General features: G+C 47.7%; 1 protein-coding gene across 8 annotated transcripts in view; it reads right to left on the reverse strand.

Annotated features, from left to right (window-relative positions):
* Window positions 1-18167, reverse strand: part of KANSL3 (KAT8 regulatory NSL complex subunit 3) — a 535939-nt gene that overhangs the window by 137773 nt on the left and 379999 nt on the right. The window lies entirely within an intron of this gene.

The following is an 18167-nucleotide window of genomic DNA, read 5'->3' on the forward strand; positions in this document are numbered from 1 at the left end:
TCTTGCCACATGTATATAGGTGTGTGCGAGGGTAGTAGGTGCAGTGTAGAATCTTCAGCTCAATTAATCTAAACCTAGAGCATATTGCAATCTCCCTGGGGTTCAGCAATGCTTCCTGCCAGCCCTCGTCGTCCATAGTGCCGAGGTCCCTGGCCCAGGCATCTCGGAGGGTAGGCAGGGGGTCTGGTAATTTGTTGATTAATTTACGATATATCGAGGATGTTGGTTTCTCTGTGATGGGTGCTTTCACAGTCCTGACACCTTTTCTCCTGCTATAACATTAAACATGTGTAGATACATAGTGGATTACTTGTGCTGGGATAACTTCTCTTTTTTCTGGTTTTACCACCAGAGCCAAAGCTCCTTTCTTTAAAGCAAAAGTGGCTTTTGATTTTAAGCCAGCTCTAGCCACACATTTAGCAACTACAGAATAAAAACGTCTGAGATCAATCTTTGTTGACATTTGTGCCTGAGACTCAGCATTGGGATTAAGTACATTAGAGGGTAAGGTTTGAGAATCAAGAAGTATTTTGAAGCAGGCTCCTACTTACCCTATCACGGTGGCTAGAAAATCTGCAGTTGAAGACCAAGCAAAGGTGATGAACTGTCTGGAAGAAGGAAATGGTTCTATATACTAACAGTAATTCATTTCTCCAGTTGAATGGAGCAGAGAGAGACTATCTGCGGTTTGGTCATCAGAAAAAGTCTCCATAGGTGTTTGATGGGTGCCCCCGCTTAATTTATTTATTTACATGGTTTACCCTTGACCCACCAGGTAGGTGTCTCCCCCTCCGCACAGCACCGCCTGTGTCTCCCTGCCCCAGCTGCAGTGGCTGAGGAAGTTCGAGGCTCTCCACCACCCGCAGGTTACCACCTGCGCCATATTCTTGGTGGCCAGTGGTAGGCCGTAGGTAGGTTTGTTCATCCTCCGCTTTATTGCTTTTATTGTATTGCCTGTATTTTCATTGTTGTGTCTATGACTGCTGTTGTCTGTCTTCCCCCGCTGCATGTACGTGGTCTTTTTCAGGTCTTGTGGCGTTAACCACGTGTAAGCGCGGTGTCGCCAGAAACCTAAAGTCAGCAACACAGCTTTCCAGGAGACAGGAGCTGGCCGCGAGCATCTTGAAGAAGGCGATCGGAGCGGGCCACGGGCGCGCAAACGCGCTCGCTGTGGCCATCTCCTGTCTCCTGGGAAGCGCAAACACACATGCATGCACAGGCACACAGACACACACACGAGCGCCCATACACGCACGCACACATACAGAGATTCCCCCCCCGCCCTCACACATACACACACGAGCGCACCAAGAACGCCCCGCCTAGAAATGTAAGCACCAACCAAAAAGGTCTCCCATGCTCTAGCCGTCTTGTGCCCTGATGGCTCTCTTGCTCTGGGCCCCCACCACTCCTCAACTGCCCTGCCCCACCAGTTCTCCAAATTGTGTTCTACTCTCTGTAGCAGAGAGAGGTCAAAATGTCACTGCCGGCCGCTCGATGTCTAGCGCGGCTCACAGGCCGCGAGCGGCTCATCGGTGTCAAACAGCTCCTGCATACAATTGTTGCGGTGGACAATGCTTCCGCGCTCAGCTGCGGCCCCGGCAGCAACCAGGAAAACCACGGAGGCACGGACCTGGGGCAATCTCTTCGCTAAGCAGAGTTAGCGGTCATCGTCAGGTCAGGGCTGGGGTCCGGGCACCCGCACAACTCCGGGTCCATGCCACACTCTGGCACCAGCTCACAACGGCAGTCAAAGGTTGGGCCGCGCGCAACACTCCCATGTTGGGTGGCTGGGGCTCCGCGGTCCACTGCAGCTCCAGAGGTCGCAGATTGCAGCCTAGGGTATGTGGTGACCGGGACGACAGGTAGGATATCGCAGATTTAGGATTTACAGCAGGATTGTGTAGGATTACTACGGGGCTACGTGAGCCGGGCTAAGACACGCCCCCCCATGCTGGTTGTCATTGCACGAGCACGTCTTGTTTTTCAAGCGATCACAAAAGTGAAAGCGATCGCTTTGTCTGCCGTGCCTCCCGGGCTTGCTGTGAGAGGGAGCTGTGAATAGTAGCTGCGTCAGCCCCGTGCTGAGGTGCATCATCAGAGCTGTGTGAAAAATAACTGCGTCAGCCCCGTGCTGAGGTGCATCATCAGAGCTGTGTGAATAATAACAGCTGTGAGCCTGTGCCTGAGGTGCATAATCAGAGCTGTGTGAATAATAACTGCTGTGAGCCCGTGCCTGAGGTGCATCATCAGAGCTGTGTAAATAATAACTGGGTCAGCCCCGTGCGTGAGGTGCATCATCAGAGTTGTGTGAATAATAACAGCTGTGAGCCCGTGCCTGAGGTGCATCATCAGAGCTGTGTGAATAATAACTGCATCAGCCCCATGCGTGAGGTGCATCATCAGAGCTGTGTGAATAATAACAGCTGTGAGCAACAGCATACTCTTGCACACACTCTCACTGCTCACCAATTCAAAGTTTGATAAAAATTTTATGCAACGCATTGTCATACACAATACCAATAACTCAAACTTTAATGCTGCAAAACCTATTGCATTGTAATTGCTTGTTCTTCCCTCTGTTCCCCTCACTGTCCCCGTGCTCTCTCTGCCCGGTCTTTCCTTCTGTTCCCCTCGCTGCCCCAGTGTTTCTGCCTGGTTTTCCCTTCTGTTCCCCTCGCTGCCCCGTGCCTCTCTGCCTGTTCTGCCTTCTGTTCTTAGCTGCCCCTGTATTTCTGGGTTCTGTATTTTGCCTCTGTGCCACTCATTTTTTCGGTATTTCTGTGCCCTTTTGCCTTCTGTGCCACTCCTTTTTCCCCTCATTTTTGTGCCCCTTTTGCCTTCTGTGCCACTCGTTTTTTGTGCCCTTCTGCCCTCTGTGCCACTCGTTTCCCCTCATTTTTGTGCCTCTTTTGCCTGCTATTCCACTAGTTTTTGTGCCCTTCTGCCTTCTGTGCACCAGTTTTTCTCTTGTTTTTGTGCCCCGTTTGCCTTCTGTTCCACTCGTTTTTTGTGCCCTTCTGCCCTCTGTGCCACTCGTTTTTTGCGCCCTTCTGCCCTTTGTGCCACTCGTTTTTTCCCTTGTTTTTGTGCCCCTTTTGCCTTAAGTTCCACTCGTTTTTTGTGGCCTTCTGCCCTCTGTTCCACTCGTTTTTTGTGACCTTCTGCCCTCTGTGCCACTCATTTTCCCCTCGATCTGTGCCCCTTTTGCCTTCTGTTCCACTCGTTTCTTGTGCCCTTTTGCCTTCTGTGCCACTCGTTTTTTCCTCGATTTTGTACCCCTGATTCCTTCTGTTACCTTCGTTGTTCCTCACCGGCCTCGCCGCTGCATCCCCTGCGGCTCGCCCCCGTGATGGCCCACTGCCCATTCGCTGCCCCCGCCTCCTGCCTCCCAGCTGCTCCTCCCTACCACCTCCCCATATATGCCGGCCAAAGACACGCCTAAGGCAAGCCTGTCTGCAGCAGTCCGCGCCCGGACCATGCCCAGCGCCAGAACCCCTGGCCCCCGCACCCGCCACGACGACTGCCGCCACTACAACACCAGCACTCTGCACGCTCTCAACTCCGGACGGAGCCACACCTGCTTCAAGGCCGCCCCGAAAAGTACACACGGCCCCTTCACCTGCCGGAACTGCAGCGACACCAGCATCAGAGCAGACGAACAACCCGCCAAGAAAGACCCCAACCACCGCTGATGCATACCACTGAACACCCGCTCTGCAAGCAAGCATGCCATCGAGCTCCGGGACCTGCTCGACACAACATCCCAGGACGTCGCCTTCCTGACAGAGCTCTGGTTTAACGACTCCTCCGCAACAGACATCGCCATAGCCATCCCAGACAGCTACAAGATCACCCGCAGAGACCGCACAAACAGAGTCGGAGGAGGAATCGACATCATCCACAAGAACAGCATCAGGGTCTCGACTAGCACCGACGACGCGCTCATCACCGCCAAACACATGCATTTCCAGATCGACACAGACCCTAACTCCACCCTCAGAGGCACCCTCGTCTACCGATCCCCTGGACCCCACCCCAAGTTCAGCAACTCCATTGCCGACTTGATAAGCAGGCACGCCCTGACCTCCACCCACTACATCCTTCTCGGAGACCTGAACTTTCACCTTGAGAACAACAACGACAACAACTCCACAACCCTGATTGATAACCTCGCCAACCTTGAACTGACGCAACTCGTCACAACGCCTGCCCACATCGCCGGCCACACGCTCGACCCAGTCTTCTCCTCAAGCCCGCACGTCTCAGTCAGCCACACCACCGAACTCCTCTGGACCGACCACTGCTGCATCCACTTCGCCTTCCAGAAGCCCACCACACACCACTGCACCAAACAGATCCCCCGGTGCTGCTGGAGCAAAATCAATAAAGACCAACTACACACAAACTTTGCTCTCAGCCCACCCATTGAACCCTCCAACAACGATGATGATGCTGCCCACAGCCTCAGACGCTGGATCGAGGACTGCGCCAACACCCTCACCCCGCAGAGAAACCCTCCCACAGAGACACCAGCAAGAGGGCCAGCAGGTTCACCCCAGAACTCCTAGCCTCCAAGCAAGCTTGCCGGAAACTAGAGAAGAAATGGCACAGTGAACAAACTCCGGACAGCCACGCAGCACACAAGGACGCCATCCGCAACCACCACCACCTCATCAGGGCAGCCAAGTGGACCTCCTTCAAAAACCGCCTCGACAACAACGCACACAATAGCAAGGAGCTCTTCAACATTGTGAAGGAATTCTCCAACCCCAGCTCTAACACCAACAACATCCCGACGTCGCAAGCCCTGTGCGTCACCCTCGTCACCTTCTTCCACCGCAAGATAGCAGACATCCACGACAGCTTCAACACCCAGACAGCCCCAACAGGCAGCAACACAACAGACCCTCCGCACAGCATCGACCACGACCCCCTGCTAGCCTGGGCCAACGTGAGCATCAATGACACCATCAAGACCATGCGCACAATCCACTCCGTCAGACCCATTCCCGCACCACGTCTTCAACAGAGCAAGCAGCTCCATCACAACCCCACCTGCGCAACGTCATCAATCTCTTCCTCGAGACTGTGACCTTCCCAGAGATCTAGAAACATGCAGAGATCAAAGCCCTACTCAAAAAACCTAAGGCAGACCCAAGAGACCTCAAGAACTTCCGGCCCATCTCTCTGCTCCCCTTCCTGACCAAGGTTATCGAGAAAACAATCAACAGACAGCTAACCCGATACCTCGAAGAAAACAGAATCCTGGACCCTTCCCAGTCAGGGTTCCGCAGCAACCACAGCACTGAGACTGCCCTCATCACCACCACCGATAACATCAGGACCCTGCTGGACAACGGCGAGACAGCAGCACTCACCCTTCTAGATCTCTCTGCCGCCTTCGACACCGTCTGCCACCGCACACTACGCGCACGCCTCCACGCCGCAGGGATCCACGACAAGGCTCTAGATAGGAAAACCTACTTTCTCTCCGGCAGAACCCAGAGCGTTCGCCTCCCCCATTCCGTTCGAAAGCCTCCGACATCATCTGCGGCGTACCCCAGGGATCCTCCCTCAGCCCGACGCTGTTCAACATGTACATGGCCCCGCTCACACACGTAGCCAGACAGCACGATCTCAACATAATCTCCTACGCCGACGACACTCAGATGGGACCCCATCACCGCCAAAGCCAACCTCCACGAAGGAATGAAGGCCGTCGCTGACTGGGTGAAGACCAGTCGCCTGAAGCTGAACTCGGACAAGACAGAGATCCTCATCCTCTGCTCCAACCCTTCAGCCTGGGACGACTCCTGGTGGCCGACGGCACTGGGGGCAGCCCCGACACCCACCGACCACGCACGCAACCTGGGAATCATCCTCAACTCAACGCTTTCAATGACCAAGCAAGTGAACGCCGTCTCCTCCTCCTGCTTCAACAGCCTCCGCATGCTCCGCATGATCTACAGATGGATCCCGACAGATACAAGAAAGACAGTCACCCAGGCCCTCGTCAGAAGCAGACTCGACTTCTGAAATGCCCTCTATGCGGGAGCCCCGACCAAGCTCATCAAACTACTACAAAGCATCCGAAATGCCTCGGCACGACTGATCCTAGACGTACCACGCCATGGCCACATCACCCCCCACCTGAGAAACCTGCACTGGCTCCCCGTCAAAAAGAGGATATCCTTCAATGCTCCTCACTCATGCACACAAGGCACTCCACAAGACCGGCCCAGCCTACCTCAACAGACGGCTCTCCTTGTACATCCCCAACGGCCAGCTACGCTACGCCCACCTCTCACTCGCCACCGTCCCGCCCATCCGAAGAACAACCACCCGTGGGAGATCCTTCTCCCACTTCGCCGCCAAGACATGGAACACCCTCCCACTGAGCCTACGACAGACCCAAAACCTGCAGACCTTCAGGAGGATACTCAAGACCTGGCTGTTAGATCAGTAGCCCCCCCCCCAGCGCCGTGAGACCCTCGCGGGTATGTAGTGCGCTTTACAAATGGTTGATTGATTTACTTTATGCTGACATACCATTAACTAGTCATTTTAGTCACACTCTGGTAGGGCCAGATACTGGGTTTGCGAGTAGGGACCAGTTATGTGGTAAAGACTGCAAAGGGTTTATGCAGTCACATTTTGGGTATTTCACGTGTTAATAATAGGCTGATGAGGTAATCGTCAAGAAAAGAGTGAGTGGGTAATAACAGAATAGAAATTGATAGAAGATTTAAAGACACTCATTTGGTACCAATAAACGGTAGACATTGGGAAACTGGCTAGTCTGTTGGCAGGGCGAGATAATGTGCCTGAGGAACACAGTACCTCAAAAAGTAGGTAGAGGTGAAAAACAAAGCAGGTTTTACATGGATGAGTGTGTGTTTTTTTTCCTCAGATGAAAACTAAGGTGGAAGCTCAGAAACTCCATTTTGTAGCACGTAAAGCAATACTACAGTTTACTACAAAATTATATTCACTAATTCAAGAGCAGATGTCTTTGCCTCCAGTCTCAACTATTTTTTCTATGCATACCCTTAAATATACAATCCATACTAATAATATAAAGAGAGAGCCCAAACCTTTGAGGCGGGTAATCTCAGGAACCACAGCACCAATCACAACACCCAATACAGCGTTGGAAAGGGCAGTTGCAGCAGAAGGACATAGGCTATACAGACACCCACCATATACATTTAAAAGGTAAAAGAACCGTGCCAGCAAAGTAGTCCCTTGTGGGCGTGTCTGTGTTGTGCTGTGGGCGTGTGCTGTGGGCGTGTGCTGGGGGCGTGACAAACACTGGGGGCGTGTGGTACGTTCCACCCTTCATGCCATGTCTCATATTGTGTGCTAATCCCACCCTGCTCCCTTTAAATACCCCTGCACCCCATGATCATAACCCACCCTTACTCCTTAAAATACCCCAACACCCTTAAACACTAACCCATCTTAACCCTATAAATATACCCTGTACCCCAAAACGCAAACCGATCCCTAAATCCTAAAAATACCCCTATACCCCAAAACCCAAACCTAGCCATGAACCCTATAAATACCCCTGTACCTAAAAACCCAAACCTACCCCTGAACCCTAAAAATAACCCTGTACCCCAAAACCCAAACCTAGCCCTGAACCCTAAAAATACCACTGTACCCCAAAACCCAAACCTACCCCTGAACCCTAAAATACCTCCGTACCCCAAAACCCAAACCTAGCCCTGAACCCTAAAAATACCCCTGTACCCCAAAACCCAAACTTAGCCCTGAACCCTTAAAATACCCCTGTACCCCAAAACCCAAACCTACCCCTGAACCCTAAAAATACACCTGTACCCCAAAACCCAAACCTAGCCCTGAACCCTAAATCTACCCCTGTACTCCAAAACCCAAACCTACCCCTGACCCTAAAATACCTCCGTACCCCAAAACCCAAACCTAGCCGTAACCCTAAAAATACCCCTGTACCCCAAAACCCAAACTTAGCCCTGAACCCTTAAAATACCCCTGTACCCCAAAACCCAAACCTACCCCTGAACCCTAAAAATACCCCTATACCCAAAACTATATCTGAACCCTTAAAATACTCCTGTACCCCAAAACACTAACCTACCCCTGAACCCTAAAAATACCCCTGTACCCCCAAACCCAAACCTAGCCCTGAACCCTAAAAATACCACTGTACCCCAAAACCCAAACCTACCCCTGAACCCTAAAATACTGCTGTACCCCAAAACACAAACATAGCCCTGAACCCTTAAAATACCCCTGTACCCCAAAACCCAAACCTACCCCTGAGCCCTAAAAATACCCCTGTACCCCAACACTCAAACCTAGCCCTGAACCCTAAAAACACCCCTGTACCTCAAAACCCAAACCTACCCCTGAACCCTAAAATACCTCTCTACCCCAAAACCTAAACCTAGCCCTGAACCCTAAAAATACCCCTGTGCCCAAAACCCAAACCTAGCCCTGAACCCTTAAAATACTCCTGTACCCCAAAACTAAAACCTACCCCTGAACCCTAAAAATACCCCTGTACCCCAAAACCCAAAACTATATTCGAACCCTTAAAATACCCCTGTACCCCAAAACCCAAACCTAGATTGAACCCTAAAAATACCCCTGTACCCCAAAACCCAAACCTAGCCCTGAACCCTTAAAATACCCCTGTACCCCAAAACCCAAACCTGCCCCTGAACCCTAAAAATACCCCTATACCCCAAAACCCAAACCTAGCCCTGAACCCTAAAAATAACTGTGTACCCCAAAACCCATACCTATCCATAACCCAAAACTATACCTGAACCCTTAAACACCCCAAAACATATACCGCAGTACCCCAAAGCATGTACCCCTATACCCATACTTACCTTATCCAAACATTTAAAAAAACCTGCTTTTACCATTCATGCATTTACAAAGAATTTCGTTGTAAATGTATGCGTAGTAAAAGCATATAAAATGTAATGCCATGCGTTATAATGGCATTGCGGAGTCATGGTACTTTCGTCATGAAAGTATGCGGAGTGATGGCATGCGGAAAGAAAGTTGCGGAATAATCGGTGTTTACCCTCCCCCGGTAAGTACATTGGTGGCACGGCGGACCACATCTCCAGCAACATACTCATATTTTTTCACCACCCATTTGAAAAATGCACAGGTCTCTATCATTCGTGGCCAGCACCAACATACACTTTTAGACACACCTCCCGCCACAAGTTCTAGAATTGCGAACTTTAGAGCTGGGGAGCTACGTTCGAATCTCGGCATCAGCTCAACATTCTGTGATTCCAGGCAAATCGCTTTGTCTTGTCTCCCCGTGCTTACCACAAATGAATGTGTTCTTCTGTAATGTAAATTGTGCTCATGCCATGTTGTGGAGTTTGCGCTATATAATATTGCAAAGAAATATAAAGTAGGGAAACTCGAGTTCACACACTACTGAACGCGCACTCTTAAGTGCATCAGTAGTGTACTGTGAATCAGAGCGTTTCACAGGCCTGTCGCAGATAAGAAATGCTATCAAAACGAAATCCTACAAAACAATATACTACTGGCCGGCAGCAATTCATACCCGGACAACGTCGGCACGGGCTGCTATCAACAAAGAAGCCATAAACCAAGGACTTATAGAAATTGAAGACTCACTGTACCTATTAAGCGATAAGTCCTTACAAGATTTCAGCCTGCCGCCAGCGGTCCGAACTAACCTAACTGGATACCACAATATAGCTACCGCACACAATATTCCAGAGCTAAATACCTACCTTGCTCAACACTTGCCTAACTTAGTTCCCGATCAACAACTCGCCTACAACACCATAGTTGATAGTGTTGAAAAGAAGCAAAGCAAACTATTGTTCATAGACACCCCCGGTGGCACAGGAAAGACTTACATAATCAACCTCATACTTGCCAAAGTTCGATCTTCTGGGAATTTGGCTCTAGCTGTTGCTTCATCTGGAACAGCTGCCACTTTGCTAACAGCTGGGAAAACAGCACATTCTACCTTTGAACTGCCTCTAACAGTTTCCCTTGAAAGGGATTCAATATACTCTATTCGGAAAAACGGACCTTTGGGGACAATGCTTCAAAATGTGTCTCTTATCATGTGGGACGAATGTACAATGATACTAAAACCATTGCTGCCTAGCCTTTTTTTACCCGGACAACGTCGGGCCGGGCCGCTAGTTTAAGTATAAATAGGGGAGAGACTAGGCAGAAAGGTAAAAAAATGGGGAATAAATATTATATAATGGAAAGAGTTTATAGAAATATAAGGAAGGGGTATAGGGTGGGGAATTCTAATACAAGCACACATCCTCAAAAGAGTAAGACCATTACTATTCACAATCTACACTTCTAAAGTTGCTAATGCCTTAAAGGTCACAAATCTGGAGTAAATGTATTCCAGCCGAACTAAGTCTAGCATCACTCATGAGTACCGGAATACGCTTCCGAAGAAAATAATGAAGGAAAGGAAAGGAATGAAAATAACTCCAATGGAAACAATGTTCAAATATTTATTTTTTTAATTATCTTTAAACAAACATCAATCTATCTACATCTATATCTATATATACACACCCCATTGCTATATACATCTATATCTATATATACACACCCCATTACGCTATATATATATATATATATATATATATATATATATATATATCAAAATATAAATATATCTAGCAATGGGGTCAGGTTGGGTGCGGTGCAAACTTGTTGCCGGTGCTCGCAGCGGGAACAGACGTTTCAGCTCACACGAGTCTTGCTCACTCAGTAGGTTCTTTTTTCCTTTCGCCTTTATAGCTGTCCCTTCCTGCCAGCGATAAGGCATTTGTGGACACATAGTTTCAAACATTAAAAGAAATACTGGCACCAGAATACAAAGTGCCTAAGGCATTATTGACAGACATGACTGAATTGTGAAGTACTTGGTAGTATTTTACACTGAACTAATGTAGTAATCAATCAGATAATCATATAGTCCCAAATAGAGCATAGGTGGTGTATGTGCAGTGATGATCCGTACATAAGACTTATATAGTGGCTAAGTGCTGTACATGTATAAACAATATTGGCTAAGTGTCATACTAAGGTCCAACACATATATGTCGGGCCAAAATAGGGGGTGAGAAAAAAATTAAATCCTATTAGAGCCAGTTTTACTTTTTTTCCCCCTCTTTGGATATATATATATATATATATATATATATATATATATATATATATATATATATATATATTCCACCTTGTTTTTCGCAACAAACCCCAGCCACTCACAGCGGTGGGCCAGGACGGGGTTCTCGACTCCCAGCAATTCAACAGCAATCGTGTTCATGTCGTGTTACAAAAAAAAAGTCCAGGCGACTTTGCAATGTCTCAGCGAGTATTTATTCCGGTATACTTCACTCTGAGTGAGCTATACTGGAATAATAATAATATATTAATATATCTACACACACACATACATACATACATACATACATACATACATACATATATATATTCTCCACACTTCTTCCCTTTGTTAGAAAAGAATTTGGGCGCACACCTTTTGGATTCCACAATCTGGTTTATTGCAAATTCTTTAGCATGAAAGCAGATGATCATCTGCTTTCATGCTAAAGAGATCGCAATAAACCAGATTGTGGAATCCAAAAGGTGTGCGCCCAAATTCTTTTCAAACAAAGGGAAGAAGTGTGGAATATGTAACGGCGTGGTTCTGCCGTAGGGAACACACCCGCAACGAGCGCTCAATGGTCGGGGAACTGTGAACTGGCGTGTGGAGATATATATATACATACGCACACACATACATACATTTACATAAATAAACATGTGTACCTATATATATATATATATATATATATATATATATATATCCATACTAATAATATAAAGAGAGAGCCCAAACCTTTGAGGCGGGTAATCTCAGGAACCACAGCACCAATCACAACACCCAATACAGCGTTGGAAAGGGCAGTTGCAGCAGAAGGACATAGGCTATACAGACACCCACCATATACATTTAAAAGGTAAAAGAACCGTGCCAGCAAAGTAGTCCCTTGTGGGCGTGTCTGTGTTGTGCTGTGGGCGTGTGCTGGGGGCGTGACAAACACTGGGGGCGTGTGGTACGTTCCACCCTTCATGCCATGTCTCATATTGTGTGCTAATCCCACCCTGCTCCCTTTAAATACCCCTGCACCCCATGATCATAACCCACCCTTACTCCTTAAAATACCCCAACACCCTTAAACACTAACCCATCTTAACCCTATAAATATACCCTGTACCCCAAAACGCAAACCGATCCCTAAATCCTAAAAATACCCCTATACCCTAAAACCCAAACCTAGCCATGAACCCTATAAATACCCCTGTACCTCAAAACCCAAACCTACCCCTGAACCCTAAAAATAACCCTGTACCCCAAAACCCAAACCTAGCCCTGAACCCTAAAAATACCACTGTACCCCAAAACCCAAACCTACCCCTGAACCCTAAAATACCTCCGTACCCCAAAACCCAAACCTAGCCCTGAACCCTAAAAATACCCCTGTACCCCAAAACCCAAACTTAGCCCTGAACCCTTAAAATACCCCTGTACCCCAAAACCCAAACCTACCCCTGAACCCTAAAAATACACCTGTACCCCAAAACCCAAACCTAGCCCTGAACCCTAAAAATACCCCTGTACCCCAAAACCCAAACTTAGCCCTGAACCCTTAAAATACCCCTGTACCCCAAAACCCAAACCTACCCCCTGAACCCTAAAAATACCCCTGTACCCCCAAACCCAAACCTAGCCCTGAACCCTAAAAATACCCCTATACCCAAAACCCAAAACTATATCTGAACCCTTAAAATACCCCTGTACCCCAAAACACTAACCTACCCCTGAACCCTAAAAATACCCCTGTACCCCCAAACCCAAACCTAGCCCTGAACCCTAAAAATACCACTGTACCCCAAAACCCAAACCTACCCCTGAACCCTAAAATACTGCTGTACCCCAAAACACAAACATAGCCCTGAACCCTTAAAATACCCCTGTACCCCAAAACCCAAACCTACCCCTGAGCCCTAAAAATACCCCTGTACCCCAACACTCAAACCTAGCCCTGAACCCTAAAAACACCCCTGTACCCCAAAACCCAAACCTTAACCCTGAACCCTAAAATACCTCTCTACCCCAAAACCTAAACCTAGCCCTGAACCCTAAAAATACCCCTGTGCCCAAAACCCAAACCTAGCCCTGAACCCTTAAAATACCCCTGTACCCCAAAACCAAAACCTACCCCTGAACCCTAAAAATACCCCTGTACCCCAAAACCCAAAACTATATCCGAACCCTTAAAATACCCCTGTACCCCAAAACCCAAACCTAGATTGAACCCTAAAAATACCCCTGTACCCCAAAACCCAAACCTAGCCCTGAACCCTTAAAATACCCCTGTACCCCAAAACCCAAACCTGCCCCTGAACCCTAAAAATACCCCTATACCCCAAAACCCAAACCTAGCCCTGAACCCTAAAAATAACTGTGTACCCCAAAACCCATACCTATCCCTAAACCCTAAAACTACCCATGTACCCCATAACCCAAAACTATACCTGAACCCTTAAAACACCCCAAAACATATACCGCAGTACCCCAAAGCATGTACCCCTATACCCATACTTACCTTATCCAAACATTTAAAAAAACATGCTTTTACCATTCATGCATTTACAAAGAATTTCGCGTATGCGTAGTAAAAGCATATAAAATGTAATGCCATGCGTTATAATGGCATTGCGGAGTCATGGTACTTTTGTCATGAAAGTATGCGGAGTGATGGCATGCGGAAAGAAAGTTGCGGAATAATCGGTGTTTACCCTCCCCCGGTAAGTACATTGGTGGCACGGCGGACCACATCTCCAGCAACATACTCATATTTTTTCACCACCCATTTGAAAAATGCACAGGTCTCTATCATTCGTGGCCAGCACCAACATACACTTTTAGACACACCTCCCGCCACAAGTTCTAGAATTGCGAACTTTAGAGCTGGGGAGCTACGTTCGAATCTCGGCATCAGCTCAACATTCTGTGATTCCAGGCAAATCGCTTTGTCTCCCTGTGCCTACCACAAATGAATGTGTTCTTCTGTAATGTAAATTGTGCTCATGCCATGTTGTGGAGTTTGCGCTATATAATATTGCAAAGAAATATAAAGTAGGGAAACTCGAGTTCACACACTACTGAACGCGCACTCTTAAGTGCATCAGTAGTGTACTGTGAATCGGAGCGTTTCACAGGCCTGTCGCAGATAAGAAATGCTATCAAAACGAAATCCTACAAAAGAAATGAGTTACTTACCTGTAACTACAGTTATCCAGTATTGGTGTCTTTCATAGATTCACATGCCTGAATCATTCCCCGTCGTCGAGACGGGAGCCTCCGGTACATAGAAAAGTAATGTCCTATAGACATACATAGAGAAAAATAGGCCTAAGGTCCTCCCCTTAGTAGCCTATCCTTGTCCTTATGTAAAAAGGACCAAACTCTTAGAGCCAGCCAATCAGCTAACACCTCCCTCTAGAACCTTCCTGTCAGGAGCCTCAGTCCCTCAGATTTTCGTACGCACCAAGCTAAGTAGGCGTAGCACTGATAGAGAGATAGGTGAGTCCTTCCAGGGGAGGCGGGAGGGTTGCATGTGAATCTATGAAAGACACCAATACTGGATAACTGTAGTTACAGGTAAGTAACTCATTTCTTATCCAGTATTAAAGGTGTCTTTCATAGATTCACATGCCTGAATCAGAGTAGCAAGCAATGCAGAGTGCACATTTCTGATGGAACAGCATATAGAAGTCCTTAGATAAGACATCCTGCGAGCATGAACCATCACTAGAGCATGAACCATCACTAGGTATCCACAATAAATAACACTAAAGAAATGTGCATACCAGGGTAGGATGGAGGGACGGAGGAAGGCTCACCTTACCGAAATAGATGGCGTTACACCTTACCGAAATAGATGGCGTTACACTGTTTGTCCCACTGCTGCATCATTCATCAGCTCCGTATCCAGGCAGAATTGCCTAGTAAAGGTATGCGGCGACTTCCATGTTGTCGCCCTGTAATGTGAATGAGAACCATAGAAGTGGACATAGCTCTCATGGTGAGCGCTCTCACTTTGGAATGCAATGGCTGTCCAACTTGGTCATGGCAGAAAGCAATGGCTGCAGAATTCCATTTGGAGATGCTCTGCTTGGCAAGCGGTAGACCCTTCCTAGGTCTGCTGTAAGTTCGTAATAGCTGGTTAGATTTCCTGCATGTTTTCGTTTTGTCACTGTAAAACTGTAAACATTGCTTGAGATCCAAGGAAAAAAAACAGCGATCTCTCAGCTGCCGTGCTGTGGTTCGGAAAAAAGGAACGCATAACCACAGGTTCATTTAGGTGTAAGTTCGACTGAACTTTTGAGATAAACCTAGGAGTGGATCTCAGAGTCACCCAGTCTCTATTAAACTGCAGAAAAGGATCCTGGATACAAAACCGCCTGTAGCTCACTGACCCTCCTTGCGGATTTGAGCGCCAGGAGGGGTGTGGATTGTCCACGAGACATACTTTGGGTCAGCTCTGTGTACTGGTTCAAACAGATGTTTTATGAGCTGGTTAAGAACCACATTGAGATGCCAGGAGGTGGCAACATCCTTACTGGCGGGAAAGATCTGTATAATCGTTTTAGAACTTGCTTAATCAACCCGCTTGACCAGAGCGATGGACTCGTTGAAATTATTTCATAACGAGATATTGCTGCTAAGTGTACTTTACTGGAGGAGTGGGCTAGGTCCGACTGTGCCGGATGTAATAGATAAGGCAATATTTGCTCCGGTGACGTGGAGAAAGGCCAATTTCCGTGATCTGCACCCTAAACACAAAAGCGCTTCCATTTCAGGGAATATGTTTAGGTGTATCCGCCCCTGCTCTGGTAAGAATGTCCACAGTCTTGTGGAATATTCAGATGGTGGAACTCTGAACCCAGGGGCCAGGAGACTAACTTGAGAGACTTCAGATCCGGACGTTGAACTTGATTATAGTTCATTGTAAGCAGGGATAGGTACTGGCGCAGGTGGGCCGGTGGCTCCAGGGATAGACGGTGGAGCTCTTTGAACCAATGTTGCCTCGGCCAAATTGAGGCTATTAAAATCAGAATACAAGGCTCCAAGTAAATTTTAGTGAAGACCATGGGAAGCATCGGGAGTGGCGGAAAGGCCTACGCAAAGACGTTGCGCCATGCGATTGGAGATGCATTCCCTAGGGACCCTGACTGGGGTTGCCAATTTGCGAAGTGTGGGCATTTGGCGTTCATTCTCGTTGCAAATAGATCAATTTGCTGCGTGCTTTATCTGGAGAAGATTTGGCCAATGATTTGTTGGACAAGCTCCCACTCGTGTGACGATGTTTTCTGGCTGCACAACACCTTTGTGAGCTCATTGTCCGTCCTATTTTTGGCAGGCAAGCTTGAAGGGCCAGGAAGACCGCCCATAGTTCAAGCAGATTGATATGTAGTTTCTTCTCCATAGGAGACCACCTTCCACATATCTGTAGCTCTTGCAGAAAAAACTCCAGAGCCTTCCAAAGAGACGCCTTTTGTGACGACATGAGGAACAGCCGGAAGTAGGAATGACGAGCTTTGAGACAGGTTTTGAGATGATATCCCCCATTGTAGGGCTCCGGCCATATGAGAATTCATTTTTTATGTGGTCGTCAGATGACCCTGTGCAGTGGACCCACTGCTTCTAGAGCGCCTCCTGTAGAGGTCTCATTCGTAGTTGACAGTGAGGAATCAGGAGGATACACAATCACTCTCTGGAAGGGAAAACCTTTGCTGACCGTGTGTCCAGGGTTGCACCTAGGAAACTTATGTAGTGAAAAGGTTTTAGGACCGATTTTTCTTGATTGAGGGTGAGATCCAAGCAATCAAAGCTGAAAATAGGCGTTTTCTTGATTGAGGGTGAGATCCAAGCAATCAAAGCTGAAAACAGGCGTTGGAAGACCTGGACACATCTTCTAAGGATGAAGCCTTGACCAGCCAGTCATTCAGATACTGAAAGACTTGGTGTCTGAGATATGCCGCCACCGGGGAACGGTATTTCTTGAATGTTTGCGGCGCAGACTTGAGCCCAAAAGGCAGAACGCGAAACTGCAAGCGTCTGCCCACTACTGCAAATCGTAAGTACGGTTAGCTATTCCTGTGAATTGGGACATGGGAGTAAGCGTCCTGTTTGCAAGACCTCCTGGATTATCATGCGAAACGAATGCTTCCGTAGGAATTTGTTGATGGCTCTGAAATCTAAGATTGGTCTCCACCGCTTATCTTTTTTTTTTTTTTTTTTTTTTTTTTTTTTTTTTTTTTTTTTTTTTTTTTTTTTTTTTTTTTTTTTTTTTTTTTTGGATCAAAAGGAAGCAGGAATAAAATCCTTTTCCCTTATGAGGAGGTATTCTCGCCATAGCTCCTTTCTACAGCATAATCCAGATCTCTCGAAGAAGCAGCCGTAAATTTTGATATCTCCGCTGTCCTCTCCCTGAAAGGACAACTTCGCAAAAGAAGAGCGCTTGTTTTGCTATTGTTGGCGCCGAGGGCATCGCAGTCCATTCTGGCCTGAAGAGCAGGAAGACTCGAATTGATAATTTCCTCTGTAGGAAGACCGTCTTCTTCCTCCATTTCTACTAAAGGACTGGTTCCTATACTGAAGAGTGGCCAAAGCTCTTGCATTGTCTGCTTCGTTAACTTTTTGTGCCAAATAGTAACTGGCTATCCTATGGTTTGTCCCAAAAAACGTTGTTCGCACCTCAGGACGGAAAGGGCCCTCCTTGGATCCGCAAGACTGCTGCTCCAGCCAACTGGTGGAACCCTGTCATAGCGATATTCCTCGCGCAGTCTATGGCTTGACGCCGATGCTTCACCATCTAGCAGACTCCACTTTGGTATGGGGCATGTGTGCTCACAATTGTTCACAATAGCGTCCCAAGGGCGTTAGAGCGTTCGCTGGGGAAAGCCTGTTCCCAATGTCGTCCACTCTTATTCCCTCCTTATCAGGAGGAGGCGACAACGGGACCGAAGGAGTCCCGGAGCTCTTCTGGGCCGCCTGT

The sequence above is a fragment of the Lissotriton vulgaris genome, chromosome 11 (genome assembly GCF_964263255.1).
Source record: "Lissotriton vulgaris chromosome 11, aLisVul1.2, whole genome shotgun sequence".
Lineage (NCBI taxonomy): Eukaryota > Metazoa > Chordata > Amphibia > Caudata > Salamandridae > Lissotriton > Lissotriton vulgaris.